Source organism: Neovison vison, chromosome 6 (assembly GCF_020171115.1).
Source record: "Neovison vison isolate M4711 chromosome 6, ASM_NN_V1, whole genome shotgun sequence".
NCBI classification, from domain to species: domain Eukaryota; kingdom Metazoa; phylum Chordata; class Mammalia; order Carnivora; family Mustelidae; genus Neogale; species Neogale vison.
Genome location: NC_058096.1, coordinates 52,717,967 through 52,736,706, shown reverse-complemented (window position 1 = coordinate 52,736,706; position 18,740 = coordinate 52,717,967).

Here is an 18,740-nt window from a genome sequence, read left to right as displayed (position 1 = left end):
TCGCCACTTTTATTGCCTCTTTTCAGGCATTGCCTTGTTATGATGAGACAGTTAAATTGTCTCCTGTCGCCTCCTGATGGCGCCTGGGAGAAGAATGAGGCACAAACAAGTCAGCTCTAAGGGAATGGGAGCAGGGGGCGGCAGTAGAAAAGACTATTCTGAGGAACAACTTTTTAGTTTTATATTTATTGGAGAGTGAGCTGTTCTCCAACAAAGAAGTTGGAGTAGATTACACATTGGCCATGAGTCTTGTAGATACGTAAGAAGAAAGGCAAAACATGTCTGGTCATGTAATACATGACCTATAACGAGGAAGCCCAAATGAAAGGATTGTTTGACTAGCTGTTGACATTCCCCCCCGGGAAGGGGAGATAATGGAAAAATGAAGCAGGCGGTGCTCTGCCTTGAGTGAGGTGGGCATTTCCAGTTGCTCGGTTTTAAGAACGTATATCATCCTCTCCCTAGAAGTCTGTTGCCAGTATGTGTTTTTCTGAAACTGTACCTAAGCATGCTTGGTAACTAGTATAATTTCTCATAGGTTATATTTTAAAAACTACATTGCTCTAAAAAACGATTACAGTCTCCTAAGCAGTCTCTTTGTTTTTGTTTCCTTCATTCTAGCCATCCTCTACACTACTGCCAAAGTAACCTTTTAAAACTGTTTATCTGATCATGTTTCTCTATCAGTGAAGACATTTCATTTTCTCTCTATTGCCTACAGTATAAATTCAAACTTCTTGGTATTAAACTATAAGGCCCTTTTTGATCTGATCCCTTTCTTATCTTCTGCTACTCCCCTCATCATAATTTATAACATATCAAATACTAAGCATTATACAGGTTTAGCTTCCTGTCTTTGCAGATGCTATTCCATCTGCTTGAGACGTCCTTCTTCCAACTTGTCCTCCTGGTAAACTCATATAAATCTCCAATAAATGTCCATCTGATGTCTTCAGCAAGACTGCTGTAGCCTGGAGTAATTAGTCATGCATTGATGCCACATCTGTGCCTTGTACAGGCTTCTGCTATTGCATTTAGACAACTTACTTCTTTTCCTCCTCCTCCTCTTCCTCCTCCCCCTCCCGCCTTTCTCCCCTCTCCCCTTTTCTTCCTCCTCCTCCTCCTTCTTCATTATTATTATTATTATTATTATTATTATTAATTTACATTCCATACCAGACTCTGAGCTCCTTAAAATGACAGCAATTAACAGGAGGTCAATAAATGTTAGTGTAATAAATTTGCTATGAATTTTTATTCTAGTTTATTGCACTGTGAAAGATTTTATGTCAGGATAAGGAGAAATTTCAGAAATAGTACATCCTAACACTCAGGGATGGCTAAAGAGGAAAGATGGTAAAATATCACAGATTGGAAAATATGGGTGGAATACAATGTTGCATTTAAAATGGAGGAGAAATCAGTCTTTATTTGAATGGAGTCCATTTTGTCTTCTAAATCAGCAAGATAATACTTTTTATATATTGATTTCTAACTCAGTACTGTTCTACCTGGGATCATCTTGACTTGACATTCTCCTATGGAATGTCACTTGATTGATTATGCACACAGACTGGTGAGGCCTCAATCTTTATGCCTAACCGTGCCACCAGTGACTCAGTTGTTCTCTTTTGTGTCAGAAATTTTACTGCTGGCATCAATTGTTCCTGGTTTTATCAGGGCTCCTTTGCATGGTATTATTTGTAACCCAGACAGATTCCTATCATTTGGCAAATAGAAACAATTTTGTACATGCACCATTAGAAAGAGCAAGCCAGACCCTTTCTAAAAGGTATTTATGTTTTCCTTGCTGGCCAATCACTGTAATGTTTTTATAACAAATCCTGGTAGTTGGGATCAGCAAAAATGTAGTTTTAATTTTTTTGTGCATAGTAAGGTGATTACAAATATATAGGCAATTTGAAGATTGTCCTACAATTCATCGTACAAATGCTTAACTATATTTCATAGACTTCAAGGCTGGATTTGATGTGATGCTTGAGTTTTTAGATTGTGAATCATAATGTATCTACCCAAATTCAGGAATACTATATCTAAGCTTGTGGTTACTTTCCCTTAGGATTTAAAAGCTTTAAGTCTATTTGTTAACTTTAAGTAGTGAGGTGATTTTTGTTTTTGTTTTATCTTGGGATCTCCATTAAGAGAAGTTTCAAGAGAGTTTTAGAAGAAGAAAGGCATGGAAAATAGGAATTCTTTTCTTGATAATTCTGCCCTATGTTATTTTAGTATTTAGTATTATAGTGATGTAATCATAGTGATGTAATCATCACTATAATACTCTGAGGTATTAACATTTATTCTGATTTCTTACATACACTTACTGACCATTATTTTCTTCTTTATTTTGGGGTCCATTTATCTATTATTGCATAAAAAATCATGCCAACACCTAGTGGCTTAAAACAGCAATCATTTCTTTCTCTCAGAAATCTATACTTTGTTGAGGGCCAAGAGGAACAGTGGGACAAATTGTCTCTGATCCCTAGTTTCTGGGATGACTGGAACACCTACAGGCTAGAACAAATAGGGCTACAATGGAAACTCTCTCTCTTTTTTATAGTCTCAGGATTTCTCCAGCATAGTTCTATGTATTCCATGTATTCTTTCCACCATGGTGGCTTCAAGATAAACTTCTTGCATTACAGTTGAGGGCTCTATAAATAAATGTTTCTAGAAAGCAAAGTCTTTCACAACCTAGCATCAGAAGTCTTAAAAAAAAATTAATGTATCTTGTGCTTACATTGGTTTACCAATGGCTTACATTGGTTCACACAAGGTAAATCTCAATTCACTGATGAAGTGGTCTACCGAGGCCATGAGAATTGGGGACAGAGATCACTTGGGATCAATCTTGGAGTCAGGTTACCACATTTCTATGGCCTTCCTCCCTCTTTCATTTATTTCTCCTTCTTTTTATCCTTCTCACCAACCCCCCCACCTTTGATATGGTTTATATATAGTAGAATTTGGAAAAATGTATGCAGTGATGTAATCATCACTATAATCAATAATATTCCATCATTCAGAACATCCCCACATGTCTGTTTTTAGTCCATCTTATCTCCCCATTTTAAGAAGCTGACAACCTGACAACTAGGAATCAGTTTTTTTCCATTCTCACGGTTATGCCTTCTATAAAATGGTATAGAAATGGAAGGAACTGCATCTAACTATTTGAGCCTGGTTTATTTCATTTAGCATAATGCTTTTGAGCTTCACCCTGTTGTTGCATATTTCATTGTTGGGTAGTATTCTGTCATATCCCACCATTTTTTTCATTTGTCCTCAGTTGAAGAACATGTAGATATTTTCCAGATGTTGGTGATTATTTTAAAAAAGTTGCTAAAATGAAGAGGTCATATAAAAAATATCTAAAAATGTGGAATGGCTTTGGAACTGGGTGATAGTTAGAGGCTGGAAGAGATTTGAAGGAAATGTTAGAAAAGCCAACATTACCTTGAAGGGAGTGTTGGTAATATACGGATGTTAGAGGTGATTCTGGTAAGAGCTCCTAAGCAAAAGAAGAGAGCTATAGAAAAAGCCTCTATTATCTTAGAGAAAACAGGTATCATCAAAAGCAGAATGGTGGTAAAATATAGACATTAAAAGGTTATTCTGTTGAGATCTCAGATGAGTATGAGGTTCCTGTTATTGGAATCTGGAGAAAAGGCAATTTTTGTTATAGCATGGTGAAGAATTTGGCTGAATTGTGTTCTAGTGTTTCTTGAAAGGTGGAATTTGTATCTGATGAAATTGAGTATTTGGCTGAGGCTATTTCTAAGCAAAGTATTGAGGGAGTGGCTTTGTATTCTTCTTATCTCTTATAGTAAAATATGAAAGGAGGGAGATAACATGAAATAATTGTTAAGTCAAAAAGAACCAGAATTTGAAGATTTGGAAAATTTATAGCCTATCTTTATTATAAAAGGGTTTTTTTTGTTTTTGTTTTTTTTTTAAAAAGCATGTTTTGAAGAGAAGACTAAGAATACAGCTGAATAACCATTTGATAAGGAGCTCATGAGTGAGACATGATTTACTAAGCCATTTTTGCAGAAGCCAGGAATAGAGATGTGATTATGCCAGCAGAAATACTGCCAACTAGCAGGACTAGAGAAGAGGAGATGAAATAAAGGAAGGTATTGTCTGTCAGCTATTGGACTTCCTGGATTTCTGGGCAAAGGTCAGTAGAGCTATTCAGCTGCAAACATATTTAATCCTTCAAGAAAAGGAAAAAAATGACAATGAAGGCCATCGGAGATCTTCAGGGTTGGCACTTCCCCCATTTCTGCCCTTTTAGCCAGCCAGGCAGCCACCGTTAGCAGCATGGACAAGAACCTCACAGAGAGCCATGGAGTTGCGGATGCTCCATGACCCAAAGGGACTGTGTGCATGCCAATGCTACCCCAGTGGGTAGCAGAGCAGAGCAGAGCAGAGCATCAAACCAAAAATGAATTATTCTCAAGCCTTAAGATCTAATGGAATTTGCTTTGCTAGGTTTGGACTTGCTTAGGACCCACCACTTCTTCTGATTGTTTTCCTTTGGAATTCAAATGTCTAGCCTATGCCCATCCCACTTTTGCATTTTAGGAGCATATGAATTGTCTGATTTCACAGGTTTACCACTGAAGAGAAACTTTACCTTCTCATCCATATCTGATTTAGATGACTATGGACTTTAGTCTTTAGAATTAATGCTAAGACTTTTGGACTGTTGGGATAAAATTAATCTATTTTGCATACAACAAAGACAAGAATTACAGTGGGCACCAGGGATGGGATGTTATGGTCTGAATGTTTATGTCCCCCTAAAATGCTTTATGTTGAATCCTTAACCCTCAATGTGGCTTTATTTGCAGATGGGGCCTTGAAACAAGGGTGAAAGTTAAACGAGGTCATAAAGGTAGTATCCAATAAAATTGTTGTTCTTACAAGAAGAGACATCAGAGAGCTCTCTCTCTCATTTTCTCTCTGTCTCTCTGTGTTTTGTTGAAAAACCTGTCTAATGGTTTATCAATATTATTGAGCTTTTAGAAGAATTAGATTTTGTAAGAATTGATTTTATGTATTTTTAAACTGTGTTCAATTTTATTGATTTAGGTTATTATCTTTGTTATTTCTTTCCATATGTTTGAGACACCTGGGTGGCTCAGTGGGTTAAAGCCTCTGCCTTCAGCTCAGGTCATGATCCCAGCATCCTGGGATCGAGCCCCGCATCGGGCTCTCTGCTCGGCAGAGAGCCTGCTTCCTCCTCTGTCTCTCTCTCTGTCTGCCTCTCTGCTTACTTGTGATCTCTATCAAATAAATAAATAAAATCTTAAAAAAAAAAAAAAAGACACAAGAAGGTCTGGAAGGTAAAAAAAAAAAAAAAAAAAAAAAAAAAAAGGAAGCCACCACCCAGACTCCTGATGCTACAACTCCAGGGGAAGAGGCTACCACTGAACCAACAGAAGACGCAACCACTGGAGCTGCTACAACTGCATCTGCTGATGCTACAACCCCAACAGCTAACCCTACATCCTCACCAGCAGAGTCCACACCTCCAGCTGTGAGTACAACTGCTTCATCTACAACCACAATAACTGGAGAAGCAACCAGCACAACCATAGCAGCCTCCACAACTCCAGAGTTGATGCCACCACCTCACCTTCAGTCACTGGTACCACATCTCCTTCTGGTGCCACCACAACTGTACCAAGTGCTCCCTCTACTACTGAATCCGATACCCTGACCAACAGTGAAGCTACCACCCAGACTCCTGATGCTACAACTCTGGGGGATAAGACCACCACTGAGTCAGCAGATAGAACCACTGCAGCTACCACCACTCCAGCTGAAGGTGCCACAGCCCGTTCAGGTGACTCCTCAACCTTAGAAGCCAGCACTACATCTGTTGCTACTACTGCAACAGTTACATCATCTGCAACCACAACTCCTATAGCAGCTTCAGATGCCACAGATGCCACAACTACTGCTAGTATGAGTGTAACAGCCACCACTACTCCTGCTGAACTTGCTTCTTCAACCACTGAAGCTGCATCTTCAGGGGAGGAGGACACTACTGAATCTTTAGGGACAGCTGCCACTACAACTCCATTGGGTTCCACTTCCACACTGTATCTGAAGATTTAACCACTGTACTGGACCCTACCACCCCAGAACCTGCAACAACTGCCCCCACTGAGGAGGTCACTGATACCACAGCAGATAATACTACTGATGCTGCCACGACTCCTTCTGCACAATCCACACAACCCCTTGAGGCTTCCACACTTGCAGGCTCAGCTGGAACCACCTCTGCTGTTGCCAGCAGCACACAACCACCATCTGCTACTACGACTACAGCCAGTACACCTACAACCAGCCTTACCGATCCTTCCCCATAATGAAAGCAATGCCGTGGTACCTTTCAAGCATCTTGATAACAGGTCGTAATTTCCCTAAATATTAAACTTCTCATCTTAATTTTTACCAATATCGCCTCAAGAATTGACTGCAATCACACTTCAGAATCAGAAATGCGACCATTCTAGACATTCTGCTTGTTTCACTCTCTCACTTCTTCTGTGTGTTCATGTCTACTTCTCAGCTTTTGTTTAATAAATCATTTTGAAAATAAATTGTTTTCTCCTTTTTCTAGTTTCCTGTGATAAGAGCTTAGATCATTAATTTTAGAACTTTGTTCTTTTTAATATAACCATTTAATGGTTTAATGTTGCTTAACTTTAACTTTGTAAAGTTTACTCTAAGCCCTACTTTAGATTTCATACAGATTTTTATGGTTTATTCTAATTTTTATTCAGTACACATATTCTCAAAGTTTCCTTGTGACTTCTTTTTTTTAAAATTAACAGATAATGTATTATTTGCTTCAGGGGTACAGTTCTGTGAATCATCAGTCTTACACAATTTAAAGCACTCACCATACCCTTCCCAATGTCCATCATCCAGGCACCCTATCCCTCCCCCCATCCCCAGCAACCCTCATTTGTTTCCTGAGATTAAGAATCTCTTATAGTTTATCTCCCTGCCCAGTCCCACCTTGTTTGTTTGTTTCTTTCTTTCTTTTTTGGTAAATAGGCTACATGCATACTACTTGTAAGTAGTTCTAGCCCCAGCATAGGGCTAGAACTCATGACACTGAGATCAAGATGTGAGCTGAGATAAGAAGTTAGACACTTGTCCAGCTGAGCCACCCAGCTGCCCTTCCTTTTAATTTCTTTTTGACTCAAGTTAATTTGAAATTTCCAAGTATTTAAGGATTTTCTAGAAATCTTTCTGTTACTGGCTTTGTTTAATTATTATGTAGTTGGATAACATAATTTGTATGATTTCAATTTTTTTTTTTTTTAATGTTGGTTGAGGGTATTTTTTGTGTGTGGTCCTGAAGATGTTCTCCTTTGGTACATGTTCCATGTGTACTTGCAAAGAATGTATGTTTTTCCATTGTTTAGTGTTATTGTTTAATCATGCACTTGTTTGTCTCTTGTAACCTCTGTAAGTTTTTGCTTTATGTATTTTGATGACTGTTATTAGGTACATACAGAATAAGGACTGTTCAGTTTTCTTGATGAAATTAATCCTTTGTCTTTCCGTAATTTCCTTTCATATCCCTGTCAATATTCTTTGTTATGAGTTTCTTTCATATTATTAATATAACAAATCTTGCTTTTTAAAGTTTTTCCTGAATTATCTTTTTCTATCCTTTTATTTTATTTATTTTTATAGCATTAAAAAAAGATTTATTTATTTATTTATTTATTTATTTGACAGAGAGCTAGAGAGAGAGCACAAGTAGGCAGAGCAGCAGGCAGAGGGAGAGAGAGAAGTAGGCTTTCCACTGAGCAGAGAGCCTGCTGCGAGGTTCACTCCCAGGACCCTGGGATCATGACTTGAGCCAAAGGCAGCTGCTTAATCAACTGAGCTACCCAGGCATTCATCTATCTTTTTATTTTAAAAGATTTATTTATTTGTATTAGAGAGACAGAGAGTGTAGTAGGGAGGGACAGAGGGAGAGAGAAGGAGAGTCTTAAGCACAGTCTGGGCTCAGCACAGACCCTGTGCAGGGCTTGACATGGGGTTCCATCTCAGGGCCCTGAGTTCATGACCCTGATATTGTGACCTGAGCTGAAACCAAGAGTTGGAAGCTTAATCAACTGCACCACCCAGGTACCCCTTTACTATTCTTTTACTTTTAATATATCTAGGTCATTACCTTTAAAGTGGATTTCTTTTTTTTTTTTTTTAAGATTTTATTTATTTATTTGACACAGAGAGAGAGAGATCACAAGTAGGCAGAGAGACAGGCAGAGAGAGAGGGGAAGCAGGCTTCCTGCTGAGCAGAGAGCCCAACTCAGGACTCAATCCCAGAGCCCTGAGGTCATGACCTGAGCCAAAGGCAGAGGCTCAACCCACTGAGCCACCCGGGTGCCCCTTAAAGTGGATTTCTTATAGACAGCATATAGATGAGTCTTGTTTTCTTCTTCTTTTTTTTAATCCAATAAGATAAACTCTGTCTTTTATTTTGAAACTTTAGGTCAATTAGTGAAATTACTGATATGATTGTATTTAAATATACCATCTTGTTACTTTCTCTTCATCCTATCTGTTCTAGTTATTTTTTTCTCCATTATTTTGAATTGTTTTTTGATCATTCTATTTTATCATTGCTACTGATTTATCTATTGTAACTCTTTTGTAAATTTTTTGGGCCAATTGGTGTTATTGTTATTTAGGTCTTCTAAATCCTTACTGATTTTCAGTTTGTTTGTTTAATCAGTTAGTGCTATCTCCATAATTGTGCATTTCTCTTTTTTCTTATTTCAGTTCTGTTTTACTTCATGCATGTTGAAGTTCTTTTATTTGATTGATTGCTTCATTCATTAATTTAATCATTCATATGTAGGATTGTTATATCTTCTTAGTGAATTATTCCCTTTATCACTTTCCTTTATCCTTTCCATGTTCTTCTTTTTTTTTTTTTTGAAAATCTTTTCCTGTTTTGAAGTCAGTTTTTTTTAACATTAATATAGCTACTTCACTTTTTCGATATTGATGAAATGACAATTTTTCAACATTTTACTTTTTTATCTCCTTACCTTTAACCTATTTATATTTTCATATTTAAAGTGAGTTTCTTAAAAAAAATAAAAAAAATAAAATGAGTTTCTTATAAACTGCATTTAGTTTTGATTTTAATCAAATATGATTTTATTGTGCTTAATTACATTCAACATAACAATATATAGTTGGGTTTAAATTTAATATTTTGCTATTTGTCTCATCTTTTTGGGTACAATTTTCTTCCGGCTTTGGATTACTTGTATTTTTATGATTCCTTTTCTTATTGGTATACCTCTTGATAAATTGTTAACAATTATCCTAAGATTAACAATATATATCTTTAATGTATCACAGATAACCTTCATGTAAAAGGATACCACTTTACATATAAGAAATGTGCAGTATTTCTAATTCCCTCCTCATATCTTTTTATTGTTTTCATACATTTTACTTATACATGTTATAAACCCAATAGTACGTTTTCATTATTTACCCTTTAGATTATAAATTATCTTTTAAAGTGAATAAAAAATGAAAAAAAAATTATTTTAAACTTACTTTGATTTTTCTACTATCTGTGGATTTCAAACAACTTTCTATCTAGTATCATATTTCTCTGATTGACTAAAGTCTTTGGCCATTTCTCATAGTATAAGTCTGTTGGAAATGACTTTTATCTTAACTTTTGTTGGTCTAAAACCATTTCATTTATCTTCATTTTGAAACATATTTTCATTGGTTATATTATTCTGGGATGACAGCTTTTTACTTTAAGTGCTTTGAAATCGTCCCTCATTTGTCTTTCAACTTGTGTAATTCTTGACAAGAAGTTTGCCATTATGCAAATCTTTGGTCCACTGTATGCAATGTGCATTCACCTCCTCTCTACCTGCCTTTAAGATTTTTCATGGTGTTCTTATGTATATATGTGTGTGTGTGAGTTTATCCAGAGTAATATTCTCAAATATGTCATTTAACACTTCATTGTGCTACCATTCTCTACCAATATCACTTCACATATTTCTTCAACTCCATTCTCTTTCTGTTTCTTCTGGAACTCGATTATACCTATGTTAGACCATTTGAAATTTTCCACAGTTCCTGGATAATCTCTTTGCCCTTTTTTCCTCCTTCCTTCTACTTTTTGTTTCAGCTTAAATAATTTCTATTGATCTACCTTTAAGTTGACCAATTCTTTTATTAACTGTTTTAAATCTACTTATGAGCCAGCCAAATGATTTTTCTGTGTATCTGAAATTTTTGTCAGCATTTGCACTTGACTCATATCATTTCCACTCTGTTGAAATTCTATATCTGTGAATGCATGTGTCTCTTGTTTTTGCCGTAGATTAAAAAATTAGTCATAGTTATTTTGGAGTCTTTCTCAGAGTGTTATAACATATGGTCATTTTTTATTCTGGTTCAGCTTATTATATATAATATACATCTCATATATGTATAAGCAATATTTTTATAATTTTTATAAAATATATATGCAATTACTCATGTATGTATAATTTTTTGTTTGCTTTTTATTTGTGTCTTACAGTCATTGATTGAATGCCAGATATCATGTTAGAATAGTCAGAGTGAAAGTCAATACATTTTATTCAGAAAAGTCATGCCCATTTTTTCTGTCAGGTTGTTAGGTATGGGGTTAAGTGAATCTAGTCAGGAGTTGAGATGAATAGGGGTTTATGTTTGCAGTGATAAGCTTTAGTGTACTACTTGTTTCAATTTTCTTCAATATGGGCTGCTCTTGTCTTGCTCTGATGGCTTGGGTTGTGTTTTTGGATGAGATTTCTTAGTCTCAGTACTCCATTTTCAGCTCTGAGCTATTCCTGCAAATCTGTGCCACAGCTGGCAGCTGGTCTTCCTGTTCTTGCCACATCCCCCACAGTAAATTACTGTTGCTTGTTGCTATGTACTAACATTATCTTTGCAGCAGGGTTCTCTCTCCTCTTCTATCCAGTCTCATGGTTATGGAGGCCTTGTGTGCCTTGGCTTTGCACATTCCAGCATTCCAGCACTCCAGCACTTCATTTCCACAACAGTCCAATACTGTCTTACATTTGTTGTTCATTTGGATGGAAGTTTCCTTTTATTCAGTTAGCAGTAATAGATCATTGCTTGATCTGAATATAGTATCTTGGGCCCAAGATGGTTTCCTTCTATCTTCTAAAGAGTTTATTTTTCTATTCTTCTCCCAACTATGGAGTCTTTCCCTGTACTTTGTATGTGACAAACTTTGCTGCCCTACATCAACAGGCTAAAAACTGATTGCATCATAGGAGAGAAAGGTCTAGAGAAATAGTCAGTGTTTAATTACTGCTCCTTCCATGCTGCAGCTATCTTTTGATACCTGTGTCACTCACTCTTGGCTTATGTTTTACTCCCAATCTTTCTTGTATCACCTGATAGAGACCTATAACAAAATTTTGCAAATGTCTGAGACTCAGTTTTTTCAAAGTTGTCTACTCCTGGGCTTTGGCAGTTAAATAAGATGTTGGCTTTTGGCTTACCTGTTTACATGGTGGCTGGTGTCTCTTTATCCTGTGCTCTGCCACAGGTAGGAGTTTTTGCATCTTGTTTTCCCTTAGACAGACTTGTCCCTCTTTGGAATTTTCCTGGTTAATGGATGCCTTGTGATTTTTGCTCTCGGATAGATTCAGGAAATTGTGATCTTACGTTTTTTCCAGGCTTTTTTCCATTGTTGAGGTAGGAGCAACATTCTACACAGTTTTTTACATCTAAGCAGGAGAACTAATGGTTACATCTCTTGTTTCTTGGCCTGTTATTGGTAGCAAACTAATTGGCCAGAAGCTAAATAACATAGTAAAACTATGGAAATATTGAAGTTAAGGTATTCACTTACTTAAATATTTTCTAACATGAAATAATAAAAATTTTCATTTAAGAAAATTGATTGATATAAAATCACATTGGTAATTATGATGACACAATTAGATAAATATTATAAGCTTTGCATTTTGTAGATAATAGCATTTATAGGGAAGTTGAATTATTTCCTTAAATTTGGTTAATGTTGGATCTTGGATTTGAATATAGTGATAGAATTGAAATTTCAACTTATATCTTTATAACTTTGAATTATATGCTCTTTTCTGCCATGAGACCAATGATTTCCCAGAAATGGAGTAAGGTTTATGGTATATAAGTATATAGTAGTTTCCACTGAAGAGTAGAAGAAAAAGACATATAAGCAAATAGCAAATAATAAACATTATAGGTGCTATAACACAGATATGGACAAAGTACTATGGAAATACAGCTGTTAATATCTCCACCTGGAAAAGACACAAATGAATTTACAGAGGAAGTAATATTTAACTGGTATTTTCAAGTACTAATGGGTTTTTGCAGGAACAAGATGTGCTGACATGCTTTTGTTTATTCCAAAACATATATATACACCAAGTAAGTGCTGTATCCAAGAGGAAATGGAAATTTGGGTATGGCAGCATTCAGTGTATATAATATAATTTGGTGGGTATGAAACAGGAGAGGAAGAATGGAACCAGATTGTGCAGATCTTGGCTGCCAGACTAAGTTTATAATAGCAAAATTTTGGAATGTTTTAAGCAAGAATATGACAGAATCATTTTATGTTCAGCAATATATTGATGGGGTTAGTAGCAATGATGAGAAGTCATGTTAATTGACTGGAGGTTTTGAAAATTATTAGCCATCCTTAGAATATTCCAGGTGAATTCTAAGCTAAGGTAAAGACGGAAGAATCAAAGAAAGAGGTAAAATTACACAGGCCTATCTGAGATAGAATTTTAGAGAAATTTTAGAAGAATTAGCTGAGACAATAAAAAAGAGGGAGTTACTAAAACTTGAGGTCATTTCCAATTTAGTAGATATGATGACAGTAGTAACTAAGATAGCATTTTCAATCTTCAGTGGTACTAGAATATAGATAACTAGATGGAATTGATAAAAGACAATCGAGATCATAGTATTCTGAACATGTCCATAGAATAGGATTAACCAATGTTAGCTGTTCACTTATTGAAGGCAGAGAAACAGTTCAAGGTGATTTGAAAGACACACAAATCTGTTTCCCCTCTACATTTGTCCCCTCCAAGTATACAGTTGAATTGGGAAGATGAAGCATAATGTAGGATTAAAAGCAGTACTGGAAAACAATAGAAAAGATTTACCAAGGCAGTGAATGATTAATTGCTCAATGATTTACAAGATTTAAAAGGAAAGAGGTTAATTAGCAGTGGCCAGGAAGGAAGTAATAGAAGTTAGTGGAAGTATACAGATGTCAGCTTTATCGGAGGATAACTCAAAGGTAGTCACTGACTATTGTCTTTCTTCGGATTTTTTTTTTGTGTGTGTGTGTGTGAGTGTCCAAAAAAAAATGAACTGAAAATGCTAAAACTTAAAAACTGCAACTTTGGTTTTGCTAGAAGTTTCAATTGTGGGGAGAGGGGGTAGAAATTGGACCTTGTGTTTGCTTGCATTGGGTAGGAAGGAAGCTTAGTACTCTGGTTTTCTCTTTCACTCATTCATATATAAAGCAAATATCTACCCTTTCCTTATAGTGTAACCCTGAAAAAAAGAAGTAATCAAAATTCAGCTGCTTTCAACCAAGATGTGTTTTGTTTAATGACAGAAGTTAGGCTTATCTTATGCAAAACTGTATCCCTGCTGAGATAGAGAAATGAATTTTTTTTTCTTGAATCTGGAAATACCCTATCCCATGACTGACAACTAGTATTTGTCCTTGGGAGATGGTGTTCTTTCACATCCAAACATTTATTCACATTTATTTAAAAGAACAGATCCCTCTAGGAAGGATGTGTAAAACGCATAGTGTCTTCATCCCGTATTATTAGAAAGACTGTAAGCCGGATTGAGGTTGCCATGGTCTGACTTGTGGGGCTTTATTAGTATGCCACACGTCATGCTATTTAATATTTTAAAAGCCAGATACAGGAAATAATGTCAAGTATTATTAGCAGTATGATTATCTTGATTCCCAGATCCTATTTTGTAGGTGAAAATAGGAATTTTCCTAGAAAAGAATTAAAATCTGCCCTCTTGAGAAGGGTTCTATTCTGCGGTAGGATATGCTGAAGTCTTAGACCGGAACAGAGAGAATTTCTTTTGCTTTGAGATAGGAGCAGAAAGATATTGTGACGCTAAAGTGGTATAGCTTTGGTATAGGCAGAGTGGGCTTTCCCATATCAGTTTGCCGAGAGCGAGGCTGGGACATAGGCTGTGCTTACTTTTCTTATCCCTTCCACGAAGACATTTAAAAATATTATGGCTTGATCTAAGGCATGCTTTGAGGAATGAAAAAAAAACCAACTCATTAACAATATTTGTATTGTGTGAATGACAGGAGCGTCAGGAAGCCACTTACTTGTAGCAGGGGGTGACCTGCAGGTTGAGAACATTATTGGTCCAAATTGAAAGCAGGTGGTGAAAGTGACAAGCAGGATGGATTTGAGGAGCATGTGTGCTTGCCTTAGAGGCTCTCAGAAATTGTGTGGAGTGCAGAACTTAGTAGAAATGGACTTCATGAAGACTATGTAACATGGCTTCTATGACAGAGAATTTAAATAAAAAAGAAAGTCAACAACATCTAGGGTGTGGCTATGGGAAAATATAAAGTTTTATTATAATTGGCCAAAGTGTTGGACACTCTTTTTAGCCAAAAGGGCATTCATATATAAAACCATATTATAATCAGTTTTTCTTCCTTGTAAGTGTCTCTAAAAATGGAGTGTGCTTTATAAACCATATGAAATTTTTGTGATTATTAAGGCTCACGTAACCAAGCAATTAATTTCATCTCACTCACATTTTTAAAAATGAAAAAGCAGTGCATAAAAACAGATTATGGAAATGAAACAAAATACTTGAATAAATTGAAGTGTCGGGACCCAGTATTTTTCAGAATCTGAAGTATGTATTCTTCAGGTACTCAGGGGACTCTATAGATGAACCTGATATTAATAACGGTCTCAGTGAGACTACTTGAGGTGTTTGCTTTAGCACTTCATGAGACTCTGTCTGTATAGAACTGATTTAATTAATATTCTACATCAAAGTACATAGAATTAGAAATGAAAGATTAGTGGTGGGTGTGGTGAATCACCGAAATGCTCTAGCCCTCTAAATGGCACAAGTATATGATAGGATTATTAATGGTGCTTGAAAAATGTTCATCTCTGCCTCCCTTGTTTAGTGATACTTGAAACTACTTTGTTTTGATATGTATTATTCAAACTCTTCTTTATTCATCCTGACTTACAGCCTGTTTTCTACCAGTGTCTAACTTAGAGAACTTGTTGGCTAAGCAACCTCTTTGTAGCTCAGTTTTCCTTGATTCAAAATGGTATAAACACGGCTTTACCATGGTGTTAAGTAATAATGAAATGGTGTACCCTTTCTGTGCCAAGTGTTTGCTTAAACATCAGTGAAGTTCTTGAATATAAAGTTACCCATAGTTCATTTCTCTTAGATCAATTAAACAAATCATGCAAAAATAAACATTAAAATAAGAAACAACTTTGCCTAGTATTTTTATTATTAGTTAAGATTAGCAGATGTGGCAAAATGCATTATATCTAAACTAAATGAAAGTTTAAAAACAAAACACAGTATTAATTAATTAAGTGAGCAATTTTGAGTCTACTGTTTTCCAAGCATTGTGTTCAGCCTTGGGGATATAATGGTGAACAAATGGTGATTGATCTTACAGTTTAATGGAAAAGACAAACACTGAACTAGAAATTAGACCTGTAAAATGTTTAAAAAGCTGAAGTATAGAGTAATATAGAAACATAAAACAATAGGGTAAGCTTAGTATGAGAGCTCATTTAAGGCCTCCTCTGGCAAAAATGTAGCATATTTGCAGGCAGAAAAAAGATCATGAATAAAAGTCCTTAAATGAGAGGGGTTGAGAGGAGGTGTAGTTTCAAGAAATTGAACTACAAAGAGAATAGTTATATTTATAGGGCCATGGCGTGACCATATAATAGGACATTCTACTCTTTCGACAAATACAACATAATATATTTATAAGATAACTATATAGAGGAGAAAAAGACAAAGCTATTACAAACGCATAACCTTATATAAGAGGATAGGAGGAGTTTGGCATTTGTCTTACATATTTGTAGGAAGATATCAAAAGGTGAGTGACAGGATCCAATTTATATTTCAAAATATCTTTCTGGTATAATGTAAAAAAGAAGATTGGAAAGGAGTAAAGGAAGTGAAGACTCATTAGGAGAAATGATTGTGGCTTGGATTAATAAGGGGGAATGGGAACAAAAAGAAATGGACATTTCGAGAAGTAATTGGCAGAAGTAATTGGAACTGATAGGACTCTGGAGTTGAGGGAAGAAAGCATTTTGAGAAGGTCAAGTAGTCAATATTGCGGAGCACTGGCAAATAATGCCACATATAAATGCATATATCTGTAGTAAAATCACACGAGTTAGGACTAATTATTTGATGTCTAGATTGAATGAATAGCTAACAATATCTGTGTGTGTATGGCCTTTCCAGTACTATTTCATGAGAGACCGATTTGTGACATTAAACATTTTCACATTTTGTTATCAATGTAGGAAAATTTAAAAAAACACTTAGCAAATTTCAAAATTTCCATATTTTCTATGCTAGTTTTTTAGATGCATATCGTAACATAAAGACCATCCCAAAACTTAGTGGCTTAAAAACAGTAATTTATTATCTCCAATAATTCTGTTGATAGACTGGTATCAACAGCATATTTTTTCCCTGATCTTTTTAGAGATAATCAGTATTGTTGAGAGCAAATTAAATTTGATAAAAAAAATAATTATGTGCTTTTAAGGTATTAATATAGATGATTAAAATGGCACAGAAGGGAATTATGAATATGGGCACTTTTTGATACAAAGCCTGACGATCAAATAAATATTTAAAAATAATATTTCCACAGGTAATTGATTTTTGCCTATGTTAATAACACCGAGTAATTGAATCTACTCTTAACGACAACATATTTTGTATAAAGTTCCCTTAGAGCAGCCTGATGGCAATATCGATAAATGGTTATGTTTCTTCTGTTTCCCACCCTAAGTGCCCCAGTATAATCTTGCCTTTTTAGTTATTATGTATCCCCTACCATCTTTGCTCCAAAGCACTTTGTGGACAGAGCACATTCAATCAAACGTAGGCCAGGAAATGCATCTCTGTCGACTAAGCTGATTCGTGAATTTCTCTCTAGGGCACAGCCTTAAAACTCAACCTGAAACAACATTTTGTTATTTAATTCCTCAGCAGGAAAGTAGTTATGCTGAGATGAAATAAAGTTAGGACTGCCTAGGTTAACATGGCCGTTCTGTATTAACAGTGATCAGAGATACTCAATTGCTCTTTCAAAGCAGGGCAAGTGTTGCCAGATTCATGAATTATAATTGTGAACATACTTTCTGATATTGTGGATGCAGTCTGTGGTGTGGCTCCAGGGTAAGGAAAAGGGGAAAATAACAGTGGTACAGGAAGATTGGCATCTCTCTGAGGAGCCAAGTTAAAAACTCAAATCAGGGTATTCAGTATTTGAATCAGCATAGATTACTTTCTGGATGCCCAGTGTTATTAATATTTTTTGAAATTGTATTATTCTAGCTGATGATTCTTCATGTCTGTTCAATCGTGAGCCCATTGCCCTGACTTCTGCCCTCATTCCTTTCCACAGTGTTTAGACAGCCTTGGAAATATTTTCATAGGTTTACATTTTCCTCACTTTGTCGGGGTGGGACTAAGTAAATTTGTTATTGGTTTCTTCTGTGCAAGGGTTCAGCGCTGAATTTAGTTGTGCAGAGGGAGTAATTTACTATTTGGTGCTAACTACTATCAGCACTGTTCTGTAATATCTTTCTGCTTTTTTTCTCTCTCCTGTGCTATTAATAAACTTCGTACCTTTCAACCAAATTATTAACTTAGTCACCACCTTAGCAACATGTAGCTAAAAAGGAGACAGTTGGTGTTTTACATTTCAAGAAGTAGGTCTTTAATCCTTTAAGGTGTTGGTCATATTATCAATACCTGAGGACAGAAAAAGTCCTACTGTTCAATTGATACCTTGATTTTGTCCCCTGCATTTGTATTTTGCTATAGACAAGTGGCTCTACCTTATAAGATTCTTCATCCTAGACCATCCAAGCCTGCTAAAAGTAGAAGCCCACAAAAATACAGTGTGATGGAAACTTCAAAGAGAGGCTTATAGCCTGCTCCCACATATTTTTAAAAAGTCGGTGCATATAGTCTGTAAAGTTATTTTTGGTAACTTGTTCTATTTTTTTAAGTTTTTACTTAATTAAATTCCAATTAGTGAATATACACTGTTAATATTAGCTTCAGGCATTCAACTTAGTGACTCATCACTTCCTTACAGTACCCATTGCTCATTGCGGCAAGTCCATTCCTTACTCCCATCCCCTACTTAACCTATCCACCCACCCACCTCCCCTGGTTCCTGCCCTAAGTGCCCCAGTGTCATTTTGCCTTTTTAGTTATTATATATCACCTACCATCTTTGCTCCAAAGCACTTTGTGGATAAAGCACATTCAATCAAATGTAACCATCAGTTCTCTATAGTTAAGTGTCTGCTTTCTTCATT